The sequence below is a fragment of the Rhinolophus ferrumequinum genome, chromosome 5, assembly GCF_004115265.2.
Source record: "Rhinolophus ferrumequinum isolate MPI-CBG mRhiFer1 chromosome 5, mRhiFer1_v1.p, whole genome shotgun sequence".
Taxonomy (NCBI): Eukaryota; Metazoa; Chordata; class Mammalia; order Chiroptera; family Rhinolophidae; genus Rhinolophus; species Rhinolophus ferrumequinum.
In genome coordinates, this window is record NC_046288.1 from 78515636 (window position 1) to 78543079 (window position 27444).

The 27444-nt window shown below is 42.5% G+C and overlaps 1 pseudogene; it reads left to right on the forward strand.

Annotated features, from left to right (window-relative positions):
* Positions 1–4690: 4690 nt before the first annotated feature.
* LOC117022122 (uncharacterized) lies at positions 4691–26781 on the forward strand (annotated as a pseudogene).
* Positions 26782–27444: the final 663 nt, after the last annotated feature.

Sequence of the window (27444 nt, forward strand, 5' to 3'; positions counted from 1 at the left end):
GACTGTGCCGTACACAGTTACACAACACACATATGATCCCCTTGCAACAAGACTTCTTCAACCAGTGGAGGACACCAGGACTCCTGTCCTATCTCCCATCAGGTTTCTCCCAGCCAAGCATGCCCAAGCCTTGAACTTCATCCAGCTTCTCATCCTGCTGCCCTCTACTTCAGGACCCATTCCTGACAAGTACACGATGCTGAAGCAACATCACAAATAGGTGTCATCTCTCAGAACAACCCCAACCAACTGGTATAGCATCTACGTGGTATGCTGTGTAGGATTTGGAGGCTGGACACTGGTTCCCATACAGTGTTGTAATCAATTAGCGGGGCTCCCTTGGGCACAGGCTAAGAGGTACAGAGTGAGTACTACATCCTTCCTCACTCAGCTCAAAGAGGTGATAGTTCAAGAGGTGAGTAAACCACAAAGGACATGTCCTGACAACCGGGGCAGGATGTGGCATTCTGCAGAGATTTCTAACATTTCCCTAAGTACTAAGACAAAGCACTGAACTCTCAGACCTTGCTTCCCTAAAGGGGGGAGCCCGATGACCCCACAAGCGCAGACTCAAAACTCACCTTTGAGATGGACACAAAAAGTACCAGATGCCTCCCTCCGGAAATGCTAGGATGTTGGAATGGGTTTCCCCAGGCCTTAGGAGCTGCATAGAGCCTACTCTTTTGAAAGCCACGTGATGTGACAGCTCAGGCTACACAGTCAGTTCAATAACGTGCCCTCCGGTTTACCAGCTCTGGACCTTGGGAAATCACTCCAAGCCTTAGTTCTCTCATCAGCCTAATGGGTCTGATGTGTCCAAGGATAGAAAGAGATGAGTTCACATCCCCACTCTGCCTTGTACTAATGATAAGACGGACATCATGGACATATGGCCAATGTAGTCACCCAAGCCCTGGGCTCAGAAAGGTCTCCTACATGGCGTTTAATACTCTACAGTTGCTGTTCGGAAATTCTTAGTAATTTTATCTTTGCTTTTGTGTCTTGTGAGAAATATCCAATGGGAGTGTGCACCAAGGGCTTGAAACCTTGGCTCACACATGCACCAACTTTCCTGGGAAAGGTTCTTGGCCACCTAATGACCACTGCCACCCTCTGCCACCAGCAGGAGCCTGGGTGAAGGAGGCTCGGGGTCAGGCACACGTTCCCCATGTGCCAAGCTGTGAGGTGCAGACCCAGGCACCTGTGAGGGTCTGCTGTCCCTGTGCCCAAGGGAACTCAACATTAAATAGGAAGTAAAACCACCTGGCAGGTGGAGTAAAAGACCTCAGAAGGAAGGAAAAGCGTTTTCCTGCTGTTTGACCAGTGAGCCCTGCATTTTCCTTCTGCCCGGGCCCCAGAGAACACCTCACCAGCTCTCACTCACTGTAAAGGTAGCCAACTCTTTAAACCTCTCTCAGCCTCCGTTTTCCACCCGTGTGGGTGTGTCCTGAACTTTACTGACAGGAACCTGATAAAGTTTAAAAATAACCAATTCTATAAAGTGCCTACACGTTGTAAACAACCCACAATCATTTTTCCTTCAAACTTTCTCAATGAACTTTGCCAGCTGTTTTCCAAGGGTTTTCTCCCAAAGAGGAAAGGAGGAAGCAGAGTAGCCACGAGTGCTCATTTTTGATAAAGAACAAAAGTTTCCTCAGGGGTCAGGGGAAACTCAGCACTTCCTTCAGCTATTAATAATGATACCAGAGCAAGGAGTGGGGGCCAACTTCAGCAGGGAGCACCACTGAACTTTCTAGTAAAAACACCTGAAGCAAAACGCTAAGCCAAGGAGCACAGAAGCAGCATCTCTCCTGCTTTTCCTCTCATCTCCGCCATCACTCGTTCAGCCATTTAATGTGCTCCCTGCTGGGCCCTCCTACTAGCCCTCCTTCTAAAAGATTCTATCCCCAGAGCTACATTCTCCCACATGTCCTGGTAGCACCCCAAGTCCCACAGGCTCCAAACTCAGTTGCTTTGCACACACACTCCGCTCCACACTTCCTTCTACAGATAACTCAGCCCTAGGGCTGACTTCCCTGTTTGCAACCACAGCTGCACATCTTAGAGCCCTGTTTCACTTGCCCTGTTTCCCCTTCCCCATTCAGTCAGGTGCATCTAAGACTCTGTGGACACAGGTCTCCCTCCTAGAACCCAGAATGAAAGGTGGGCTTGAAGGAAGGCAGATTACCTGAGCATGGAGGACACATAGGGGAACATGAGGCCTTATGATGCTCTAATGAATTTCAGGGTCTAACTGGGAATTGACATCAAAAAGGTGGACATTCCGTCACTCAACACGGAAACAGTGCTGCCTTTCTGTCCTGTGCAAGTCCAGTCACCCTCACATCCTTTGTGTGTGGGAAAGTCCAGGCTGTGAACGGGCCAACACAAGGTTCCAGTGGGCGACCCTCCCTCCAGTGGGATCTTCCCAAGGTCCCACAGCCTCTAAAGAGTTTTTGTCCATCAAGTGTCCAGTCTTCCCCCAAGAATAGCATCTTATGTGTCTCCCGGGCCTCCCGCAACAAGGTAACACACACTCTTCAGAGACACACCTCTTGGTTGAAATTCTACTCTAAAAGGAAGACCTCATATACTCCTGCTGTCGTGAAGTCCTTCCTGACTCTGCCCTAAGCGGCGATGCTCATTTCTGAATCGCTGTGGCATTGTGCTGGCACTTGGCTCATAGCAGTTCACACATTTTCTGGTTTGATAGGGACCTGAGTACATCTGACTCCCCTTGCGGAATCCAGCAAAGGGCTGACAGCACAGAAGCCCCACCTTCTCGGGATCCCCTCTCCTCCATGTACAGACGTGTCATAGACCACACTGTGCTGCAGTACTCTGCTTCCAGGCCAGTCCTCCCCCCACCTTCCCTGCAAGACCCTGGAGAGCAAGACATGTGTTTTCTTCCTCTACAAACCCCCCATGAGTAGCCCCAGCACCATGCACCCAGTAGGTTTTTAGTAAGTGTTTGCTATTTTTCACATTTTGTACTAATAAATTGTATTGAGTTAGAAGTTAGTAAAATGCTAAAGTCATGAAAATGAGAGGCACAGGGAAGTAAAAATGAAGAACTGGACAGAAGAAATCTTAGAAATTTTAAAGAGGAAAGAAAAAGGAAAAGAAGTTGTGAAATGAAGATAAAGGAATCAGAAAAGACAGTCAGTGTGGGCATAGAAATGATCGTGAGAAGGCAGAGTAAGAGGATGAAATATTTTCTCTGATTAAGTGTCTCACTACACGTGTATGTGGGAACCAGCGTGATGTGGACTTGAGTTCAGCTGAGCAAGCATCTATTAAGACTACAATGTGATGAGCAATGTGCCAAACAAAAGGGGACACAGAGGTGAATAAATCAGTCCCTGTTCTCCAGGACCCTAGCTTGTCTTGGGGGAGGGAGGCGGAGAGCTGTCGTAGCAGGGTCTGATCCCATCCCTGGACATCCAGCAGCTATCAGGGATGCCTGCAATTCATGGGGAGGGCTGGTTTCCCTAAAGCTCAGAAGATTCGTGGAATGGAAGCCACATCATCTAGGTGCCTCCCTTGCGGCCCACATTACTCTGGGTGCTGGCTCTCCATTTCTTCCTGCAGACTCTGCCCCACCCTTCCACCTTCCCTGGGTCCTGACTAAGTCTCGGTTCTCTCCCACAGTATCAACATGCCCCATTGTCAGTGCTAACAATTCGCTAACACTTTGGTGGTTCTTGGCCACATGTTTCTTGAGTTGCATATGCCCAGGGCCCTGTTGGTCACAAGGAAGTTCCTGTGTGTGAAACTTGAGGTGTGATCTGTTCAGGATTTTTCTGCACTTAAGGTTCCTGTTTCAATTCAAAAAAGGCCCAGCTTGATAACCAGAGACAAGTTTCAATACTAAAGGACTGGCAGACAGGGAGTTCTGTGGGATTAAGAGATTCTGGAAAAGAAAAACCAAGGAAAAAGAACAGGTAAAGAAGATTAAAGTCCTACGACCAAACGCCCAGAAGCTATTAACACAAAAGAAAAAACAATCCAAATGCCCAAAATAGAAACTGATGGATTTGGGGAGTGATAGTATTGCAAAGTCCACTGAGGAGATATATTAATTCTGCCTTGGTTTATTTCTATTATTTACAATATACTATCTTGTATACCATTCCTTGAACTCAACTAAATATTTCTGCTTATTATATTCCAGGCACTATTTTAGGTCCTCGAGATACATCACGAGACAAAACATCCCTAGACTCAAGGAGCTTATATTCTAGGAGGCATATCTTGGGTTTTTGTCATTTTTAAATCTAGTTAATGAAAGGAAATAAAGTAGAAAGAGCAATCGATGTTTACAGGGAAAAAAAGACAAGAAGGAAATGAAAATCAAAATAAACATGAAGATCCATGAAGGGTTAATGCTGTCCACAAAATGTAGGCTGCTCCTTCCATTCGGGGGTGGTGCTTGTTTCCCTGCCTTTTGAATCTGGGCTGAACTGGTGACTGTTTTAACCAATGGAATGCGGTAGAAGTGATGCTGTGCCAGTTATGGGTCTAAACCTTTCAGAAGCCCTGCCAGGCTCCATGTTTAAGAGTCTGGGAACTCGGAGAAATGCAGCTACACCATGGAGACATCACGTGGAGAGGCCACAGTGGAAGGAGAGCCCCGGAGACAATACAAAGAGAAAGAGAGGTCCGACCACCCTAGCTGAGCCCAGGTGCCATGGCGCCATCACGGAAGTACAACATTTTGGTTGTTTCAGCCAAGTCGATCCCCCAGATGACGATAGCCCCAGGTGACATTACATGAAACAGACCACCCAGCTGATCCCTATCAACCCACAGAATCATGAAAGATAATAAATGGTTGCTGTTTCTAGTCACTACATTTAAGGTAGCTAATAATGCAACAACACAACCACAACAGGAAGTGGTAGCTGGAAGTGAGATTCTGTGTTACAGAAACCTAAAACTGTGCATGTTGGTTCATTTTATGTGTCAACTTCCTAGGTCATGGTACCCATGTGTTGGGTATTTGGTCAAATGCATCTGGATATCGCTGTGAAGGTATTGAACAGGAAACTCACAGAACAAAATATAAATGACCAATAAATGTATAGAACACGCTAAGACTCACTAATAACCAGGAAACAATTAGGTGTTATTTTTCTCATAAAGAATTGATACTATTCAGCAATGAAGGGATTGTGGGAAAGCATGCCCTCTGACAAATGGTGATGGGAGTATAAAATGGTACAGTTATTTTGGAAGGAATTTAGAAATAGTTATCAAAATTTAAAATATGCATAATTCTCCCTTTGATCCAGCAATGCCACCAGTAGAAATCGATCCTACAGAAGAAATACATGTGCAGTAAAATATCTGTACAAAGACGGTCATTGAGGCACGTCTGTCCCAACTCGGAGGATAGCTTCATGAGAGTGGGAACTTTGTCATCCCGCCTGTATTGTGACACCTAAATCACTGCCTGGGACATAGTAGATGCTCAGCAAATATTTGTTGAATAAAAGAATGGGACTTAAAATTTGGAAATTAATTTTCTGTCACTAAGAAATATTTATATCTACCCTATGGAACACTATGAGCTGTTAAAAAAAAAATGAGGTAAATCTATATGTACTGACATTGGAAAATCTCCAAGACCAAGTGTTAAGTTAAAAAAAGAGAATAATTGTAAAAAATTGAAAAAAAAAACCACCATAAATTCCATCATTAGAGGACTGATTTACTGGATTGCAATTTAAATATATCTAATCTAGGCATCTATTTTGATGTGATATTGTTATTTTTGTGCTATTATGGGTGTTATTATTGTGGAAAGATGTCTGTGATATTGCACTTTCAAAAAAATTATCATTTTCAGCACTTAGTATAATCAGGATTATTCCTCTTCATCCTGATAATCTCCCCATGTGACACTATCATATCATTTTACAGTTAAGAACACTGCAGCACAGAGAAAGTAAGTAAGTTATACAAAGTTTCATTGTAACAGAATCAAGATTTAAACCCAAGCAGTGGGTTCCAGAGTTTGTGCTTTAAACCACACGAGGACAAAGTGACCGTATGTTCTGGTTTAACCTACTGACTCGGCATAATTATTAATAGCATCCTCTTTCTTTTCAAAAAGTCTCCTGACATGATCAATACGTTGTAGATTCACTCTACGTATGTTTAAAACGTGCACAGACAGTACAGTGTAGTGGCTGGTTCAGCAAGGTACTCAAACTCTCGACTCCAGTTTGCTCATATGGAAAACATGACAGCAAAAGTAAGTGCCTCATATGGTTGTCAAGGGACTAAACGATTTGATTTTTTTAAGTGCCTGGCACATACTGAGTACCATGTTAACACTAGCCCATTTACATAAACTGTGTGCATGTGCATGTGAGAAATCTAGATGTTCAAAAAACATTAACAGAAGCTTTCCCCTGCTTCTGCTTAAAATTTAAATTTTTAAATGTGCACATGCACACATATGCGCATGTTGAACATATGTACATATACATATGTATACAAACCTGTGTGTTTACCGCTGAGAAGGCATCCTGACAACCATTAAAAGGCACCTGGTGTCTATGGTACATCCTGCTTGCTGTATGGATGTGCTAATCTAACCAATAGGATGTGGTGATCCAACCATAGTGTGACCATACCAAACATGACCGAACAGCAAATATTTGAAACTGTTAAATTAAGGTGAAAATAAAGACCACATTTATCCGTACTAATTCAGATAGAATATCCCTTGATTTAATTGGTACTAAGCTCAACAACTTGAAGGAACGCTACCACTTCTAGTTTACCGTCAACTGTCAAGTTCATACTTGTAAACAAAACTGAAGGGACCCTGGCAATCTCTGGACTTGAGCGCTTTGCCATGAAGACCTCTGGTATCTGCACTAGAACCCACCTCTTTTTTTCGTTTTTTGTTTTCAAACTTTATTTATTTATTTATTTTACAACAGCAAACTAATCAGAAACAGTCTCAGCGACATAGAGGAAAAACTGAGGGTTGCTAGACAGGAGGGGGGTGAGGATAAGGGGGAAAGTGAGGAGATTAGATAGACCCCAACTCTTGAGCTCTGAGGCAACTAAAAGCTCCTTGACCAGGACTGCAGGGGTCCTGGAGGCCGAATTGTGCAACCTCCACCCACCAGGAAATCGCAGCTGCCCCTGCCGCCTTAGGCAGCCTGAGAAACAGCTTTTTACTTCCCAGCGTGTTCCACTTCGTGTACCACTTCAAAATGAGTTCTCCTGGTGAAATGAAACCCTGGGAATAGCAGCGAAGAAACCGGTTCACTGTGGGGAGAGATTAGTAACTAGCTGGGAGGGGGCTCGGGGAACCTCCTGGAAAGGTCCCATAGCCTGATGTGGATGGTGTTTCCAGGGGGTGTCCAGCTTCATCGAGCTGATGCGCCTTACCAGAGAAGCTGCATCTCAGTTTTTAAAGTTGTTATTGTTTGGTTTTGTCAGTGAGTTCTCTAGTCATTCGTGTCACACACGCAAAAGGAATCAGAGAGCTGTTTTCTATTAATGAATGAAACTCATTTCAGAGATCTGGCCCTTCTGACACCATCCCGCCACCTCAGGCTCCGCAAACCACTTCAGCAGGTGTTATTCGTAACCATCAGGGCATTTTCGGGTCAGACGCGGCGAAAGGGAACCCCATGCAAAGTAGAAAATGCCCCCAACACTTACCCTATCCCTTGCACTCCACCTGATGCCCCCACCGCCACCCCATACCCCCCACCCCACCCCCACAACCGGCTCCTGCAGTTGTTTTAGGGCTTTGCAGCAGGATGGTGAGCTTGGAGGTGGGCTGCTGCTCTGGGCTGCCCGGGTCGGGGCACCTTGCCCGAAGGGCGGGCATCTCTGCCAAGTGATCTCAGCTGAAGGGACCCGGCCGGAGAGCAGCGCATTCTCTCCGCACGCCCGGTGCCACTTCCAGGGGCTCCTGTGAGAGGCGCGCGGAATCTTAAGCCGGGGACTCCGACCTCAGCACTGCCCAGCGGGCTCTCATTTGACCCAGACAGAAGATGCTTTGTTTCAGGCAATCCAGACAGCTCCTCCGCCTGCGGTGCCCTGCGGTGCCCTGCTTTGCCCCCTGCCGCCCGCAGTAAGCACCGCGCGATGCCCCAGCCGCGCGCCACAGGCGCCAACTCACCTCAGCTCAGGCCTCAGGACTTTAGTGTAGGTGTAGCATCGCCCCAGGACAATCTCGGGAAAATTCGGAGTGGTGCCTTTCCCGTCCCACTCCTTGAGCTTGGGCGCCGGGAGACCCCACAGGACACCCACCATCACCGCGATGGTCAGCACGACCAGGACACAGAAGGTGCCCAGACAGATCTTGGCTTTCTGGGAGAGGTTGCAGCATGGTTCGTCCTCAGACACGGGGCTGAATCTGTGGTTGGACATTCGTTCCACTTCAGGATGAGTCCTGCGAAGTCAGAGGAGATGGGCTTGAGGCTGAGCAGGACGATTGGAGAGGCAACTGGTCAGGAAACTGCAACCTCCCCCTCTGTCTTTCACTTTTCTTTTCATGGCTTCCTTCCCTCCCCCCCCTCCTGCAAAGTTCCCTGGCTGGCTGGACCAATAAAGATTTAAAGGACTTAAAAGACTTCAACAATAGCAGAGAAGCAGCCACCTTAACCTTACTCTGCAGACGCCTAAATAACACACAGTATATCCTTGAACCTTTCTGCCTGCTCCCTTTGTCAGCTTTGCACTTAGCCTCACTGCGGCCTGGAAAATAGAAAGGCTGGCTACCCGTCTCTGCACCTCTGTGCAAGAAATGCCTCCCACCTGCGAAGGAATGCTCTGCGGCTACTACTTAGCATTGAAAAATGCCAGCTCAGCCCCCTTTTGAACGTGGCTTTAGGGCTACCAAGGTTAGTACACATGCTGATGGTGACATCTGGGCATTCTCTTTTGATTGCTTCTCAGTGAATGAGAAGGTCACCTACTGAGAGTGCGTGGGGTGCTGGGTGAGCTGCAGGAGCCTGGGCGAGTGGAAGGAGTGGGAAATGAGAGAGGTTCCCAGGGTGTCATCAAGTGGTCAGGAAGGTGAAAAAAAGGCCAGTCAGTGAGGGTACGTTTCATCCAGCCACCTGCTTCTGCTTAGAGCAAACAGCAAAAGTAGGCAGAGTTGGATTTGGCGGGGTTGGGCTTTGCCTGTGTGTTGGTTTGCCAGGGCTGCCATGATAAAGCAACAGAAATGATATGCTCACAGGCCTGGAGACTAGAAGTCTGAGACCCAGATGTCAGTGGGGTTGATTTCCCGGCAGGCCCCTCTCTCCTCTGTTAATAGATAGCTGCCTTCTTGCTGTGTCCTTACGTGGACATTCCCTTGTGTGTCCACACATCTGTGTTGACATTTGCTCCTTTTGTAATGACACAAGTTATATCGGATTAGGGCCGACCACAATGACCTCGTTGTAACTTGATTACTTCTTTAAAGGGCCCATCTCCAAATCCAGTCACATTCTGAGTTCCTGGGGGTTAGGACTTCAGCATATGAACTTAGGGGTGGGGACACCATGCAGCCTATAACATCAGGGAAGAGAAAGGCGAGGGGGTTGAAAGTTTAAGCAAAGATGGGATTTTAGTAATGGAACAGAGCACCTAAGTCTCACAGGGACTCCATGGCTGGGAGGTCATGAAGGGGACAAAAAGTTGATGGAGGAAGGGTTATCTCTACTTGCAAATTACTCCATCCAAAACTGAAATGTTCATCTTTCTCCTTCAAAGGAGATCTTTCTCTGGACTTTCGAATTATGATAAAAAAATTCCCATCCTCCAGATGCCCAAGCTAGAAACTTCCAAGTCTTTGACCCTTCCTTGTCCCTCATCCCACACATCCACCCAGAAGTTGGTTCCTTCTGCCTGAGAATTATTTATCAAATATCCACTTTATTCATCTCCTCTGCCACCGGCTAGTTCAAGAGAAAGCCCACCCTCTTTCTCACCTAAGAAGAGCTTCCCAACCATTCTCCCCAAATCCTCTCTCCCCAGCCTCTGCCGTCCATTTTCTCCACCACAGCCAGGCTGGCGGCTTTCTTTTAAGCCACACTTTGTAGATATGTAACCTTTGAAACTTCACTCTGACTCCTCACACCTCCGCTAGTTGTAGACACAGCAAGCAAGCATACAAGCCCCCAACTCCTCCTCCAGCCTCCAAAACCTCCTCTCTCCCCAGCCCCCAAGGCACTCAGTCCTGTGGGGCTTCTCTCTGTCCCCAACCAGACCAACCTCTTCCCTGGAGCCAGGTCATCCTGCCTCCCCGCTGTCCACCAACTCCTACTCCTCTTTTACACCCCCTACTCATTGACTGCTAGGTCACTTTCACTGCAACTTCCTCTGGAAGCTTTTCTTGACCCCATGCGGCTCCCAAAGTGGTTACGCCTCCAAGTTTGCCACTTTCTAGCTTAATATCACAGAAGCCAGTAGATCTCTTAGGACAATACAAATTTCAAAGGCTCTGGTCTGGACCACCCAGACCAAAAACGCATCCCCTGAGAATTTCATTGAGGTTCCTTTCCCAACCAAACCAGGATTTGCTCAGGCCAAGGTTGGCAGAAAGTGAAGTTTATTCTCTTGGTACCCCAAGACTTGAGATTAGGTGCTCAAGTGCTGTTGAAGAAGTAAATAACTGAATGACCGACCAGAGTCTTACTTCTGGCACCCACATTCCACACTTTCCAAACTGGATTTATAGGGCTGTTCTCACAATGCCAGATCTAAACGAAATAATGAGGAAAATGGGATGAGAAATAGCTTTTCTTTCGGGTTCATTTCCTTGATCTCTGACTTGCTGTGTTCCCTGCCTTCTTCCACCCCTCTCATCCTCAGCCTGAACTTTATTTTATATTGAAAAATATGCAAGGTACAAAATCAGTTAACGTGTAACAGATCTTGCACCTCTCCTTATTGAACTGAGCCATCTGATGTTAATAGTTTTCTAGTGTGTCTAACAAAACATTTAAGAACTGCCACAAATACCACCCCTTTAAAAAGGTATTTGTTGTTTGATAACAAATATATTAGGTTGGTGAAAAAATAATTGTGGTTTAAAAGGTTAAAAATAATCGCAAAAACCGCAATAACCTTTGCACCAAGCTAATAATAAATATACATGGAGTAAAAGTCAAATAGAACAAAGTGAATATGTAGAACATCATTCTTCCTCCTGCCCTGGACTTCCCTCTTACCATATTAATGAACAGGCAGCATATCTCTGTTTATAGGTACATATAAATAGAAAGATAAGCCTTCATAGTCTCGTAAAAATTATAGCATATTGCATGTCCCGTTGTGCACTTAGCTGTCTTCAGATAGTGACATACTTTGAAGGAGGTTTTATTAGCACATGTGCTCAATCTGTCTTTAGATGACCCTGGTATTTATTCCGTTGTAGATATACCATGATTGATTTAACCAGACCCATATTGATGGGCACTTAGGTTTTCCATTCCTTTGGAACCACTTTAAATAGTAGAATAAATATTGTTGTGTTCAGCATATTTTTTCACAAGCCCAAGTACATTCACTCTTAAAAAGAGACTTCCTGTGCACAAACATTTAAAATTTTGCAAGATACAGACAACCAAAGAGGTTGCAACAATTGACACATATTTATACTTTTGGATTTCTTTTGTCTTAATTTCTGGTTAAGAATTGGCAGTGACTTGGGGGCACTTCAGCTTTTAGACTGTCCTCCTCTTTGATGTAACAAAGGCCTGAGAAAATAAAATCTCAAGGAATCTTTGCTCTGGCGAAGTTGCTTGTTTAGTGAACCCTCTCAGGCTGTGCTCTTTCTACAAGTAAGGTGTTCAGAGCCACAGATGTCAAGCATCCTGGTACGCCCTTGGGAAGAAGATTACAAGTACACAGAAAAGTAAACTCCCTCCCTGCATGCCCTTTGGTTGTGGCACGATTTGGGGGGCAATTTACATTTTTTAATTTGTTTTCTGATCTGTCAAATAGATACAGTATAATGTTTCCTTAACAGGTTAGAGTGGAGATTAATTTTGGGATAATATACACACCTAGGATAGGATAGGTATTCAACAAATGGTAAAACTGTTATTGAAGACATCTTTGCACATAGTTACAATGCACTAAACCTAAACAAAAATGGCATATTCGAGGATTCATTCATTTAACACATATTAAGAACCCACCACATGCCAGGTACCATGGTAGCTGCTGAGGACACAAAATTAAACTGGCCTCGAGGAAGCCCTGTGTAGAGCAGTTAAGAACGTGGGCTATCTCGTGAAGTAGACGTGAGTGGGCTCTGCCACTTGAGCAAGGAATAAAACTCTGAATGAAAGTTCCTCTTCTGTAGAGGAGGCTTAAAATTATCTGTGGGCGTCACTGAATTATTTTGAGGATTGAATCAGGTAACGTATATAAAGAACTTAGTTGAGCTCTGACCCCTAGCTAGTATTCAAGAAGTAAGCACTAATATTGGGGTGGCTGCATATGGACAGGAGAGATCACAGTACATCAGAGTGGATTTCAGGAGGTGACACTAGATATGGCTGTTGATGGAAACGCAAAGCTTGGAAAAAGGCGGGAAAGGCATTTAAACGGAACTGTAGGGAGATTTTAGGATGGATGGTGCACTAGAGTAGTGACTTCCGTGACTTCCTCCCAGCCACACAGCCAGTGAGTAGAAATATGGGTCCAAAATGTGAATTTCAAGCTCTCTTCTTTTCTTCGTCAACTTCATTAGTCATTTTTAAATCATTCAAGTAATACAATCACATTTTAAAAATTGGAAATAGAGCAAGAGAGCAAAATGTCCCCACCTTCCAAAACCCTAACACAACTACCGTTAACATTTGGTATCTCTCCCTCCAGCCTTTTTTCTAATCGTTACAGCTTTAAAGGTAATTATAACATACCATTTGAATACACACACGCATGAGCGCTCGTGTGTGTGCGTGTGTATAATATCTGCTCTTTCCACTTCACTGAGTATATATGGTTACTGCCAGGCCATGTCTCGTCTCCCAGAACAATGAACACAGACTCAAGTCCCAACTTTGCACTTCTTGGTAGCTCTTTGAACCTGAGCCTAATATCCTGTGATGCCCCTGAGTCTCAGGCTTGCTGTTAAAACCTGTGAGATTACCTATAAGATAAGAGCAGCCGAATTACCTGGTAAAGCCCTGGAAATGGGGGACCCTCCTCCAACGAGAAGCAGCTGCATGAGAACACGGCCACTGCCCATCTTTGTCCACTACTGAGGTCCTAGCATCAGAGCAATGCCTAATATGCAGCTGGCGCTCAACAATGCCTGCTGATTGAACAATTCCCTCTCCCCCAGTTGAAACCCAGCAACACAGACCGATCATCCACCAGGGGTGGAGAACCTAAGAGGTCCCAGGTCCTCTCCAGATTCTCAGCTTAGACCCATCCATGAACAAGCATCCGTTGTTCATGTGCTTGCTGAGTGGTGGAGCACAGTGTTGAAGGCAGAAGAGGTGAGAGGCTAAGATTAACTACAAGATTCTTCTTTTTCCTCCTTCAACAAAATGGTTGCTAACATCCCCGAGTGTCAAATACTTTGTGTATGATACCCTACCACATTGCCATCATGTAACCACTTTATATTCCCATACTACAGATGAGGAGCCAGAGGCTTAGAAAGCTAAGCAATTTGACCAAAGTTAGTTAATCGAGAAGGGTTTTGAACCCAGATAACCTTATTTTAAACCTGTCACACTAACCTTACCTCTATGCCATTAAGCAACAGATACTTAGGACACCCATTATGTGCTGGCCCAGAGTTGGCACTCAAACTGTCCTTGCAGAGGATTTAGTGTCCAAAGTGGCACCTTCTGGAAACATGTTCTTGGGCTCATATGAGCCAAGGGCAGCCATGAGGCTCTGAGCATCACTGGGAAGGTGGGGGCGGACCTGTTTCCTTAGGAACATGTCTTGTTTCTCAATATGTTTTGTACCTCCTCACGTTAGACTACTGTCACCTGAAGAAGGGTGAATAGATAGATGTTAAGTATCAAAAACAACAGGAGAGATGACGTCATAGGAATGGCGGCAGCGGGATGCACTTTCTGAGTTCTCCTCCGGATCTTATTACAAACGGGACATATAACCCATCAAAGAACTCTTTGCTCATCACACAGAACAGCTAAGAGACTCGTGGAAGGATTACTTGAAGGTGCGCTAATTGGGCGAGCAGGGGAAGGAAAGAAGGGAGCGGAGTATAAACCCGCGGGCCCGCGGCGGGTTCTCGGCCATCGGCGGCGGTGGCGGCCGTGAATACCGCGGTCGCATCCGCAGTTTCGGGCACGCACAGGATCCCAGGGCAGAACGGAGAGCACAGAGACCAGGAGGTGGGCTCTTTCCCTGCGTCCCACGGCTGATTTCTCCCGCCGGGAGGGCGGCTACTGGGCCCTAGGGCGGAGAAAGAACACAGACTCCATACCTGGGCCCCTTCCCCCCATTCCAATCCTACCCCCTCCCTTCCAGAGACTTAAACTGGCCCCTGAACTGAGGAGTAGTGTCAGATTACAGAGGAGCCGTAGTAGCGCTCAGGCTCTGGGAAGACTGACAGGCAGCCCTGACCCAGGGAAGAGGCTGGGAAGAGTGTGATTTTGGCTGGGCTAGGAGAGAAGAGACTCCTCAACCCCCAGCCACCACCTTTTCTGGCCTGCCTAGGGCGGGGCAAGTGCAATTGCAGAGACACTCCCAGGGATCAGCAGTAAGCGGCAGACGCAGCTCTGGGCTTTCAGCAGCTCAGAAATCCCCCACCCGCACCCCCCCATACACACAAACACTGAAGAAGTGCCCTAAGACTCAGGAGTACTGGACACAGGGCTGGTGGTGCTACTCTCAGTGTGCATATGTGCAGGCAAGGGCAGAAACTGCACTGACTTTATAAAAACTATCATCCAGACCCCTCAGGCCCACGCATTTAAATCTACAGTACCAAAGTCACTCTGGGCACCAGGTGACTGGCTCTGCCTGCGCAATAAGCAGGGGGCTCTTTGGTACAGCAGAGGACAACCTGGACATTACTTGGTGGGCTTAAGCCAAGACTAGCGCTACTTTTTGTTTTGCTTTGTCTTTATATCTTTGATATCTTTGCCTGTGTCGAATGGGGGTTATCGGGTGTTTCTACATGTGAATGTATTTGATTTTTTTCTTTGTTGTTGTTGTTGTTGTTGTTGTGCTTGTTGATTTGCTTTGTTCTGAAACTGCCCTACTAGGGCCCAGCTTAAGAGGCACAAGTTTCAACATATCCAGAGGCCAACTCCAGACCAAACCAGAGTACTACTGGGTTTGACCTACAAGTCACACACCCAGAGAGAATTCTCTGCAGGCACTAGAGCCCATAGAGGCCAAACCACATTTAAGTGGTCAACCCTCACGCAGCAGAATGCCCTGAGGTGGGCAGAGCCAAGTCTCACAACGAGTCAGCCTAAGAGTTAACCCAACCTACTCACAAGCAAAAAGCAATTAAAGAGCTTCTTGAACAGGACAATATATACAACACAAGAGTCACCTTTGGAGCACATGCAGAGGAGAACGAAGTAGTGCAAGTCAAATATAAAGGACACATACTACGTAAGATAACCTAGCAAATACTAAGAACTCTAGGGGATCTACCTAATACATCAAAGCAAACACAAAGAGTCAGCCAGAATGGGGAAACAAAGATACACGTCCCAAATAAAAGAACAGAAAGAAGAAACCTCCACAACTGGAACCAAATGAAGCAGACGTAACCAACCTTTCAGAGACAGAGTTCAGAACACTGGTGATAAGAATGTTTAAGGAGCTTAGAGAAGACATAAAGAAGGATGTAGAAATCATAACGAACAACCAGTTAGAACTAAAGAACAAAATTACCGAAATTAAGAACTCACTTGAAGGAATTACCAGCAGGTTAGATGAAGCAGAGGATCGAATCAGCGACTTAGAAGACAAGGTAGCAGAGATCACCCAAACAGAACAACAGAAAGAAAAAAGAATAAAAAACAATGAGGATGGCTTAAGAGACCTCTGGGATAACATCAAGCGCAACAACATGCGCATCATAGGAATACCAGAAGGTGAAGAGAGCAAGCAAGGGATTGAGAACATATTTGAAGTAATAATGTCCAAGAACTTCCCCAACCTGATGAAGGACCCAACATACAAGCCCAGGAAGTGCAGAGAGTTCCAACCAGGATAAACCCAAACAGGTCCACACCAAGACACATTATAGTTAAAATGGCAAAGCTTAAAGACAAAGAGAGAATCCTAAAAGCAGCAAGAGAAAGACAGAGGGTTACATACAAGGGAACTCCCATAAGACTATCAAATGACTTTTCTACAGAAACATTGAAGGCCAGGGTGGAGTGGCAGGATATACTCAAAGTGATGGAAAACAAAGGCCTACAACCTAGATTGCTTTATCCAGCAAGGCTATCATTTAAAGTTGATGGAGAGATAAAGAGCTTTCCAGAAAAAATAAGCTAAAGGAATTTATTACCACCAAGCCAGCATTGCAAGAAATACTAAAAGGACTTCTATAAATAGAAGAAATACTAAAAAGACTTCTGTAAATAGAAGAAAGATCTAACTACAAATTTAAAAATGGCAATAACTATGTACCTATCAACAATCACTTTAAATGTAAATGGATTAAATGCTCCAATCAAGAGACATACGGTGGCTGACTGGATAAGAAAGCAAGACCCTTGTATTGCTGTATACAAGAGACTCACCTCAGAACAAAAGACACACACAGGCTGAAAGTGAAGGGTTGGAGTAAGATATTTCATGCAAATGGAAACGAGAAAAAAGCTGGAGTTGCAATACTTATATCTGACAAAATAGACTTTAAAATGAAGAACATACTAAAAGATAAAGATGGGCACTATATAATAATAAAGGGATCCATCGGACAAGAGGACATAACCCTAGTAAACATCTATGCACCCAACATAGAAGCACCTAAATATATAAAACAGGTACTGACTGACATAAAGGCAGAGATCAACAGTAACACTATTATAGTAGGGGACTTCAACACACCTCTGACAACAAGGGACAGGTCTTTCAGACAGAAAATCAATATGGAAACAACAGCCTTAAATGATACATTGGTCCACTTGGATTTAATCGATATTTTCAGAACATTTCACCCCAATGCTGCAAAATACACGTTTTTCTCAAGCGCACATGGAACATTTTCCAAGATACACCATATGTTAGGCCACAAAACAAGTCTTGATAAATTTAAGAAAACTGAAATCATACCAATTGTCTTCTCTGATCACAATGCTATGAAATTAGAAATGAACTACAGGAAAAAAACTGGAAGACACACCAATTCATGGAGGCTGAATAACTTATTACTAAATAATGAATGGGTCAAGCAGGAGATCAAGGAAGAAATCAAAAGATATCTCGAGACAAACGAAAATGAAAACACGACGACCCAAAATCTATGGGATGCCGCAAAAGCAGTCCTAAGAGGGAAATTCATAGCTTTGCAGGCCTACCTAAAGAAACAAGAATCATCACTAATCAACAGTTTATCTTCACACTTAAGGGATCTGGAAAAAGAACAGCAAAATAAGCCCAAAGGGAGCACAAGGAAGGAGATAATAAAGATCAGACCAGAAATAAACGAAATAGAAACCAGAAAAACAATACAAAAGATCAATGAATCCAAGAGTTGGTTCTTAGAGAAGATAAACAAAATTGACAAACCTTTAGCCAGACTCATTAAAAAAAGAGAGAGAGGACCCAAATTAATAAAATCAGAAATGAAAGAGGAGAAGTGACAACGGACACCGCAGAAATACAAAAAGTTTTAAGAAATTACTATGAGCAACTATATGCCAACAAATTTGACAATTTGGAAGAAATGGACAATTTTCTAGAGGCGTACAACCTTCCAAGTCTAACTCAAGAAGAAACAGAAAACCTGAATAGACTGATTACCACCAGGGAAATTGAATCAGTAATCAACAATCTCCCAACAAACAAAAGCCCTGGACCAGATGGCTTTACAGGTGAATTTTACAAAACGTTCAAAAAAGACTTATCACCTATTCTCCTCAAGCTCTTCCAAAAAATCCAGAAGGAGGGAAGACTCCCAAACACTTTTTACGAAGCCACTATCACCCTGATCCCCAAATCAGACAAAGACACCACAAAAAAAGAAAACTACAGGCCGATATCTCTAATGAACATAGATACAAAAATCCTCAACAAAATATTAGCGAACAGAATTCAGCAATACATTAAAAGATCATACACCATGATCAAGTGGGATTCATCCCTGGTATGCAAGGGTGGTTCAACATCTGCAAATCAATTAATGTGATACACCACATTAACAAAATGAAAAATAAAAATCACGTGATCATATCAATAGATGCAGAAAAAGCATTTGATAAAATCCAACAGCCATTTATGATAAAAACCCTTAAGAAAGTGGGAATAGAGGGATCATATCTCAACATAATAAAGGCCATATATGACAAACCCACAGCTAACATCATTCTCAATGGGGAAAAGCTAAAACCATTCCCCCTAAGATCAGGAACAAGGCAAGGTTGCCCACTATCTCCGCTTCTATTCAACATAGTGCTGGAAGTTCTAGCCACAGCAATCAGACAAGAAAAAGAAATAAAAGGCTTCCAAATTGGTAAGGAGGAAGTAAAATTATCATTATATGCAGATGATATGATACTATATAGAGAGAACCCTAAAGACTCCACCAAGAAGCTATTAGAGCTGATAGATGAATTTAGTAAAGTAGCAAGATACAAAATTAATATTCAGAAATCAGTTGCATTTGTATATACCAATAATAAAACATCAGAAGGAGAAATTAAAAAAAAACAATCCCATTTACAATTGCTCCAAAGACTATAAAATACCTGGGAATAAATTTAACCAAAGAAGTAAAAGACCTGTACTCAGAAAATTATAAGACACTGAAGAAAGGAATGAAAGAAGATATAAATAGATGGAAACACATATCATGTTCATGGATAGGAAGAATTTATATAGTTAAAATGTCCATACTGCCTAAGGCAATATACATATTCAACGCAATTCTTATCAAACTACCAACGACGTTTTTTCACAGAAATAGAACATATAATCCTAAAATTTATATGGGACCATAAAAGACCCCGAATAGCCAAGGCAATCTTGAGAAATAAGAACAAAGTGGGAGGTATAACGATATCTGACTTCAAATTATACTACAAGGCTATAGTAATCAAAACAGCATGGTACTGGCATAAAAACAGACCCATAGATCAATGGAACAGAATAGAGAGTCCAGAAATAAATCCATGCCTATATGGCCATTTAATCTACGACAATGGAAGCAAGAATGTACGATGGGGTAAAGACAGTCTATTCAATAAATGGTGCTGGGAAACCTGGACAGACACATGCAAAAAAATGAAGCTGGACCACCTCCTTACACCATATACAAAAATAAATTCAAAATGGCTTAAAGACTTAAATGTAAGATCTGAAACCATAAAATACCTAAAAGAAAATATAGGAAGAAACTTCTCAGACATTACCCGGAGTAAGATTTTTACTGATATATCCCCTCGCGCAAGGGAAGTAAGAGAAAAAATAAACATGTGGGATTATATCAGACTAAAAAGCTTTTTCACAGCAAAGGAAACCATCAATAAAACAAAAAGGGATCCTACTGAATGGGAAAAAATATTTGCCAATGATATATCTGATAAGGGATTAATATCACAAATCTATGAAAAACTCACTCAACTCAACTCCAAAAAAACAAACGACCCAATTAAAAAATGGGCAGAGGACTTGAAGAGACATTTTTCTAAAAAGGACATACAGATGGCAAACAGACATATGAAGAAATGCTCAACCTCACTAACCATCAGAGAAATGCAAATAAAAACCACAATGAGATACCACCTCACCCCAGTCAAAATGGCTATCATCAATAAATCAACAAACAACAAGTGCTGGCGTGGATGTGGAGAAAAGGGAACGCTTGTGCACTGTTGGTGGGATTGCAGATTGGTGCAGCCACTATGGAAAACAGTATGGAGGTATCTCAAAAATCTGAAAATGGAACTGCCCTATGATCCAGTAATTCCACTCCTAGGTATCTATCCGGAGAAATCCAAAACTCCAATTCAAAAATCTTTATGCACTCCTATGTTTATTGCAGCACTATACACAATAGCTAAGACATGGAAACAACAGAAATGCCCATCGGTAGATGACTGGATTAAGAAACTGTGGTACATTTATACAATGGAGTATTACGCAGCCATAAAGAAGAAAGAAATCTTACCATTTGCAACACATGGATGAACCTAGAGAACATTATGTTAAGTGAAATAAGTCAGACAGAGAAAGATAAGTACCATATGATCTCACTTATATGCGGAATCTAAAGAAAAGAATAAGTGAATGAACTAATCAGAAACGGTTTTGGAGACAAAGAGGAAAAACTGAGGGTTGCTAGATGGGCGGGGGGGTGGGGGTAAGGGGGAAGGTGAGGGGATTAGAAAACAATCAGTAACCACAAGATGGCCACGGGGTTTTGAAAATTAATCTTGGGAACGTAATTTAGTGGTTACCAGAGGGTAAGGGGGTTGGGGGTGGGAGATGAGGGTAAGAGGGATCAAATATGTGGTGATGGAAGGAGAACTGACCCTGGGTGGTGAACACACAATGTAATTTATAGATGATGTGATACAGAATTGTACACCTGAAATCTATATAATTTTACTAACAATTGTCACCCCAATAAATTAAAAAAATAATAATAATAAATAAAAAAATAAATAAATATAAATAAAAAAATAAAGGATTTCTGTTCAGTAAAAGTCAAAAAAAATTTGATATGTCATATTCTCATTGTCATTCCATTCAGAATAATTTCTAATTTCCATTATGTTTTTCTTCTTTGACCCAGGAGATTTTTGTATGTGAAACATATTGCTTACTTTGGGATTTTTCTAATTATCTTTTTATTAATTTTCTTCCTAAAATAATTTCATTGTGGTTAAAGGATATAGTCTATATAATTTGAAATGTTTGAAATTGATTGAGACTTAATTTATAGCCTAGCATATTTTCAATTTTGGTAAATGTTTCGTATGTGTTTGAAAAAAATGTATATATTACAGTTGATAGCTGACTTCCATAAACTTTTGATGTTGTTGTGAATAATCAAAAAAAAAAAAAAAACAGGAAAACACATTCATGGATGTCAAACACATCACAGCCAGCGATCTGGTGTCTCTAGCCGTCTTGTGGGAAGGAAAGGATTTCTCCTCCCACATCCTGAAACCGAACAGGGCCAAGTCGTGTATTCATTCTTTACTCTGTATTTTCACTGAAGCAAGAATTAATAGGACTTGGCAGAATGTCTCAAAGTGTGTTTAATTCAGAGATGCTGCCTGTTGTTCCTCGTGGTCCATTGCTTGCTTGTTAATTCAGTCTGGGTAGAGACCCAAGTGCATGAGCACTTCTCAACCACTTCCTCATTTATGGCTAACCTCAGCCTAACAGATCTGGGGACTTCGCAGCTCTCCCCACCCGTAACCCCCTTCACCTAGCTACTACTTGCTTGTCCTGAACTTGAAGACAAGAGCTTATGCACCCTAAGTCTGGCACCTCTTTTAGAAGCCTTCACATCTGGGTTGCAAGCTCCTATCATGGGCTCTCATATGCACCCTATGCTTCCTGATATTTTAGGGAACACTTTCTTCATGCCCTGGGGCCCCACACTAGGTTGTAAAAGGACAGCGAAGCAGTCTTTTTCTCATGTGTGATCCTAATGACTAGCAAGTCCCTGGTACCTTCTAGGCACTGCAAACTATTGACGAGTATCATACTTTACCCAAATCTTTTTCTTTCATTTATTTATTCATCCATTCATGCATGAAATATACCCTGAGCACCTACTATGCTTCATGAAGTCTTAAGTACTGGATACACAGCAGTTAAAAAGAAATTCAATCAAATATATGGTGATGGAAGGAGAACTGACTCTGGGTGGTGAACATATAACATGACATATAGATGATGTATTACAGAATTGTGCACTGGAAACCTATGTAAATTTACTAACAATTGTCACCTCAATAAATTTTAATTTAAAAAAAGAAAAAGAACGCAATTCAGTGCTTATAGAGCATATATTCTAACGGCAGACACACACACGAGATCTGAAAATTATGTTCGTGAACTTGCTGCACGACATTGCTGACTTTTTTAATATCAGAGAGATTATTCATTATGAATTTTAACCAACTGGACAAACAGTTAACCAAGTTTACTATTTGGAAGTGTTAAAAAAGCTGCGTGAGAAAGTTAGACAAAAAATACCTGAACTTTTCACCAACAATTCATGACTCTCGCATCAGGACAATGCACCAGCTCACATGGCACTGTTTGTGAGGGAGTTTTTAGCCAGTAAACAAATAACTTCATTGGAACACGCTTCATACTCACCTGGTCTAGCCTCCAGTGACTTCTTCTTTCCCTGAAGATAGAGGAAATACTGAAAGGAAGACATTTTGATGACATTCAGGACATCAAGGGTAAAATGATGGTAGCCTTGATGGCCATTCCAGAAAAAGAGTTCCAAAATGGCTTTGAAGGGTGGACTAGGTGCTGGCATTGGTGCATACTTCCCAAGGGGAGTACTTCGAAGGTGACCATAGTGATATTCAGCAATGAGATATGTAGCACTTTTTCTAGGATGAGTTTGAGAACTTAATTTTTAGACCTCGTAAAACAGACAAGATAAATAAGTAAAGTACAACATATATGAGGTGATGATGAAATCTAAGAAACAAAATAAGCAGGAAATGAGGTAAAGACTGGGAAGAGGATGGCAACATTGGGATGAGGGCTCACTGACAAGGTGGCATTTGAGTAAGGATCTGAAGAAGGGGAGGTAGCCACGTGACATCTGGAGAAACAGGGTTTCAGCAGAGGGAAGAAAACAGTAAGTGCTGAGCATCTGGCGTGTGGAAGAAGAGCGGAGGCCAGGTAAGAAGTGCCTGGTGCAGAGAGCAATGAGGAGGAAGTAGGAGAAGAGGCCAGAGGGGTAACTGCATGTGTTGGGGGCAGGGGACAGACGCGTACTTGGTGCAAATGAGTGACATTTGCCCAGTGTGTTTCATCAGGTTCACTCTGGCTGCTTGTTGAGAATAAACGGTAGTGAGTGGAGGGCAGGGTCAGAGAAACCACTTAGGAGGCTACGGTGCCACAATCCGGACAGGAGACGCTGGTACCTTGAACCAGCTTGGCATCAGCAGATATTGGTTGAATTCTGGATACATTTTTTGATATCTCTGTGACCCTTTTTTAAAAGTTATAGCTGTCATTTGATGTTATTTTATATTAGTTTCAGGTGGATAGTGTAGTGGTTAGACATTAATATAATTTCTGAAGTGATCTCCCTGATGTTTGTAAGGCGGAACTGACAGAATTTGTTTATGTGGTAAAGAGGTCAAAGACAACCCAAAGATTTTGGCCTGAGCAACAGGAAGGATGAGTGTCATTAAGTGAGTCGAGGAAGACTATGAAAGGAGAACTCATCGGGGGCAGGTTAAATTTGAGATGCTCGTTACATACCCCAGTGAAAATGTGGAGGAGATAAACACGGTGCCAGGCTTTACCAATATTAACTCCTGAAATCCCCTAAGTACCCTATTCTTGGCCCTATTTTATAGGGGACATTGAGATCCAGAGAAGATGAGTGACTTACTCAAGGTCATCCAGCTACCGTGTTTCCTCAAAAATAAGATTAGCAGGACCATCAGCTCTAATGCGTCTTTTGGAGCAAAAATTAATATGAGACCTGGTATTATATTATATTATATTATACAGATCCGGTCTTATGTTAAAATAAGACCGGGTCTTATATTCATTTTTGCTCCAAAAGACGCATTAAAGTTGATGGTCCGGCTAGGCCTTATTTTCAGGGAAACATGTAGCAGGTAGTAGAACTGGGGAACTGGGTTTCAAACCCAAGCAATGGGCTCTAGAATACCTGCTCTTCTAAACCATGCTGCCTCTTGGCTGAGCAAACACACCCACACATACTCCACTGAATTTCACTTAGGAAAATCCTTGCCGTTAGCTCTGTGCCAGTCACCGTGGCTCAGGGCTGGCTTGCTCTCATTAGATTAGGTCTCAGTCTCCTGCTGCCTAAACCAGGGGCTGGAGCCCCACAGGGGCTGAGGGTGCAGAGGGGGAAGGTTTCCAAAGGAAAATCAGGATATTGTCACCAGAAGAAGGATGCTGAATTTCAAAAACAATAGTAAAGCACCCTCATTAACATCAAATTTAACCTGCTCATAGCAAGTTTGGCAAAGTTCATATATTATTTATTTCATATATACATTTCAAATCACCCAGAACACCCCCAAAATTTATGCCAAAATTTTCTAACCAGCTTTTCTTATAAGATGTTGACTTGATTCCCTAGGAGACTTAGGCTCTCCATTCCTATACTCCAACACAAAGAGGCTAAAGGTCAAATATCTCAGCTGGGGGGAGGAACACATACTTGAGTCTCTAGGAGGCAACTGTGCAGTGTGTTCCCAAAGTTACCAGAGCAGCTACACACAAAACAAAAAACTCAAACGAAAGCCACAAGTGGAATTCACTGAAAGTAAGGTTACTGAATATCATTCACTGATTTTATTTTGTTTTTTAAAACAATAAACTTAAGTTTTAGAGCAGTTTTAGGCTCATAGCAAAACTGAACAGGAAGTTGAGTTCTCAGACCTCTTTCTCACACACAGGCACCGCCTCCCTCACTATCAGCTTCTCCACCAGAGTGGAGGGGCATGTGTTACAATCAATGAACGTGCACTGACACATCATCACCCAAAGTCCATAGTTTCCCTCAGGGTCACCCTTGGCTTTGTACATCTATGGGCTTTGACACACGTGTAATGACATATCCCACCATCATAGTTTCATACAGAATAGTTGCACTGCCCTAAATATTCTTTGTGCTCTCTCATTTATCATTCCTGTACCCCTAACTTCTGGCAACCACTGATCTTTTTACTTCCTACCCAAGTTTGGTTTTCCAGAATGTCATATAGTTAGAATCCTATAGCACGTAGCCCTTTCAGAGTGGCTTTTTTCACTTAGTAATATGCATTTAAGTTTTCTCCATATCTTTTCATGGCTTGACAGCTCATTTTAGCACTGAATAATATTCTATTGTCTAAATGTGCCACCTTTTATTTATCCATTCACTTGCTGTAATGCATTTTGGATATTTTGTTTAGTTTTCTGAAACTAAATTTTTTTCAACCAGATAAATTTTGGAATTCTTACTTTGCTAATTAATTAGTAGTCAAAGCAAAGTTCAAATTTATATTTTACAAAAATAACCCATTTGCTCTACAAAGTAACAGCTCTACCAATAACTTTTCAAGTTACAATAGCCATATTGTGCTCATATGTAACACTGAAAATTAACAGAGTACAAAAAAGAAAATAAAATTACTTGTAACTTCATCACTCAGAAATAAATGTTATTAATAGTAATAATTGTATGTATAAATGATTTTCCAAGAATTTATATCCTAAGATTTAATTATACGTATGATAGATATTTTACCTGTCTTTAAATATCCTGCATAAATAATATTTTTAATAATACATAATCTTCCGTAGTATTGTTACTCCACAGTTATTTGATCATTATTATGATATCAAACATTTCCTCCCTTATGATTTTCTTACAATACATTTTTAGAATATGACTGAAAATATTTTTGATGTTAGAAGAAAAGGACAAAAATCAAAAGAAACTGGAAATTGAAACATATTCTAAAGCTAGCTGCAGACGTTTCTCTCCGTTACCCTCCATTTCTCTGCAGCATTAACCTCAACGATGTCTTGCCTACATCCCGTTTGTTTGTGGCCGAGATTGATATGTCCATTTAATCCTAGAAAATTGACACTGAGCAGCCGGAGGGTACGTTCCACAACACCAAAACCAATGATGACTGTGGTAAACATCCTGCAGAAGATGTGGAAGAGGAAGAAGCTTTTAAAAGATCTAGAAACACTGATGAGATGGTTGAATTACAAATTCGGCTTCAGAGCAAGAATGCTGGGGCAGTGACTGGAAAAGGAGGCACGGATATCATGGCTTTGCATACAGACTACAATGCCAGTGTTTCAGTCCCAGACAGCAGTGGACCAAGTGCTTATTGAGTATCAGTGCTGATATTGAAACAATTGGAGAAATTCTGGAGAAAATCATCCCTACCTTGGAAGAGGGCGTGCAGTTGCCATCACCCACTGCTACCAGCCAGCTCCCACTCAAATGTGATGCTGTGGAAGGCTTACATTACCAACACTATATAAAGGAAGTGTCGACTTTGAATGCCAGCTGAGACTGTTGATACAACAGAGTCTGGCAGGAGGAATTATTGGGGTCAAAGGTGCTATAAGCAAAGAACTTTGAGAGAACACTCAGACAACAATCAAGCTTTTCCTCATTCCACTGACAGAGTGGTTCTTACTGGAGGAAAACCTCATTGGATTGTAGAATGCATGAAGGTCATCCTTGATCTTATATCAGAGTCTCCCATCAAAGGGCGTGCACAGCCTTACAATCCCAGATTGGAGGACCTATTATTGCTACACAAGAAACTATTCCCAAAGATTTGGCTGGATCTATTATTGGCAAATGTGGTCAGCAGATTAAACAAATTCATCATGAGTCAGGAGCTTCGATCAAAACTGATGAACCCTTAGAAGGATCTGAAGATCGGATCATTACCCTTACAGGACCATAGGACCAGACACAGAATGCACAGTGTTTGTTGCAGAACAGTGTGAAGCAGTATGCAGATATTGAAGGATTCTAATGCAAGATATTTTTTTTTCATTTTTATTGGGTGAAGCAGTACTCTGGAAAGTTTTTCTAAGTCTAGCAAAGAACTAAAGGAGTCATACATCTTTTTTTTTTTTTTTTCTCTGCTTCTGTTAAAAAGCCGACATTCCTCTGCTTCCTAGGTGTTCTGCACTTGAGGTGTAATGAAACCTTTGCTGTTCACTAGATGTAATCTTTTAGTTTCTTACAAACAGGCTTGGGTAGGAGGGTATGCAAAAACAAACACTGAAATTTTGAAACAGCAGCAGAGTGAGTGAATTTTAATTTTTGTTCATTGTTAGTTAAAAAGGAAAATTCCCTCTATGTAATTATTTGAACACTTTGCTTTGTGGTCACTGTAACATTCGGGGGTGGGGGAGACAGGGAGGAAAAGCAACAATAGTCCTTATGTCCCTGGCAACTATTCAGCTCACTATGCAGAATGCAATGCTCTTTTGTAAGAAACATTTTATGATTTTTAAAACAAATGTACTGAACCTATCTTTGGTGGTCATTATCTTTAAGATGGTCATTTTTCAAATGGC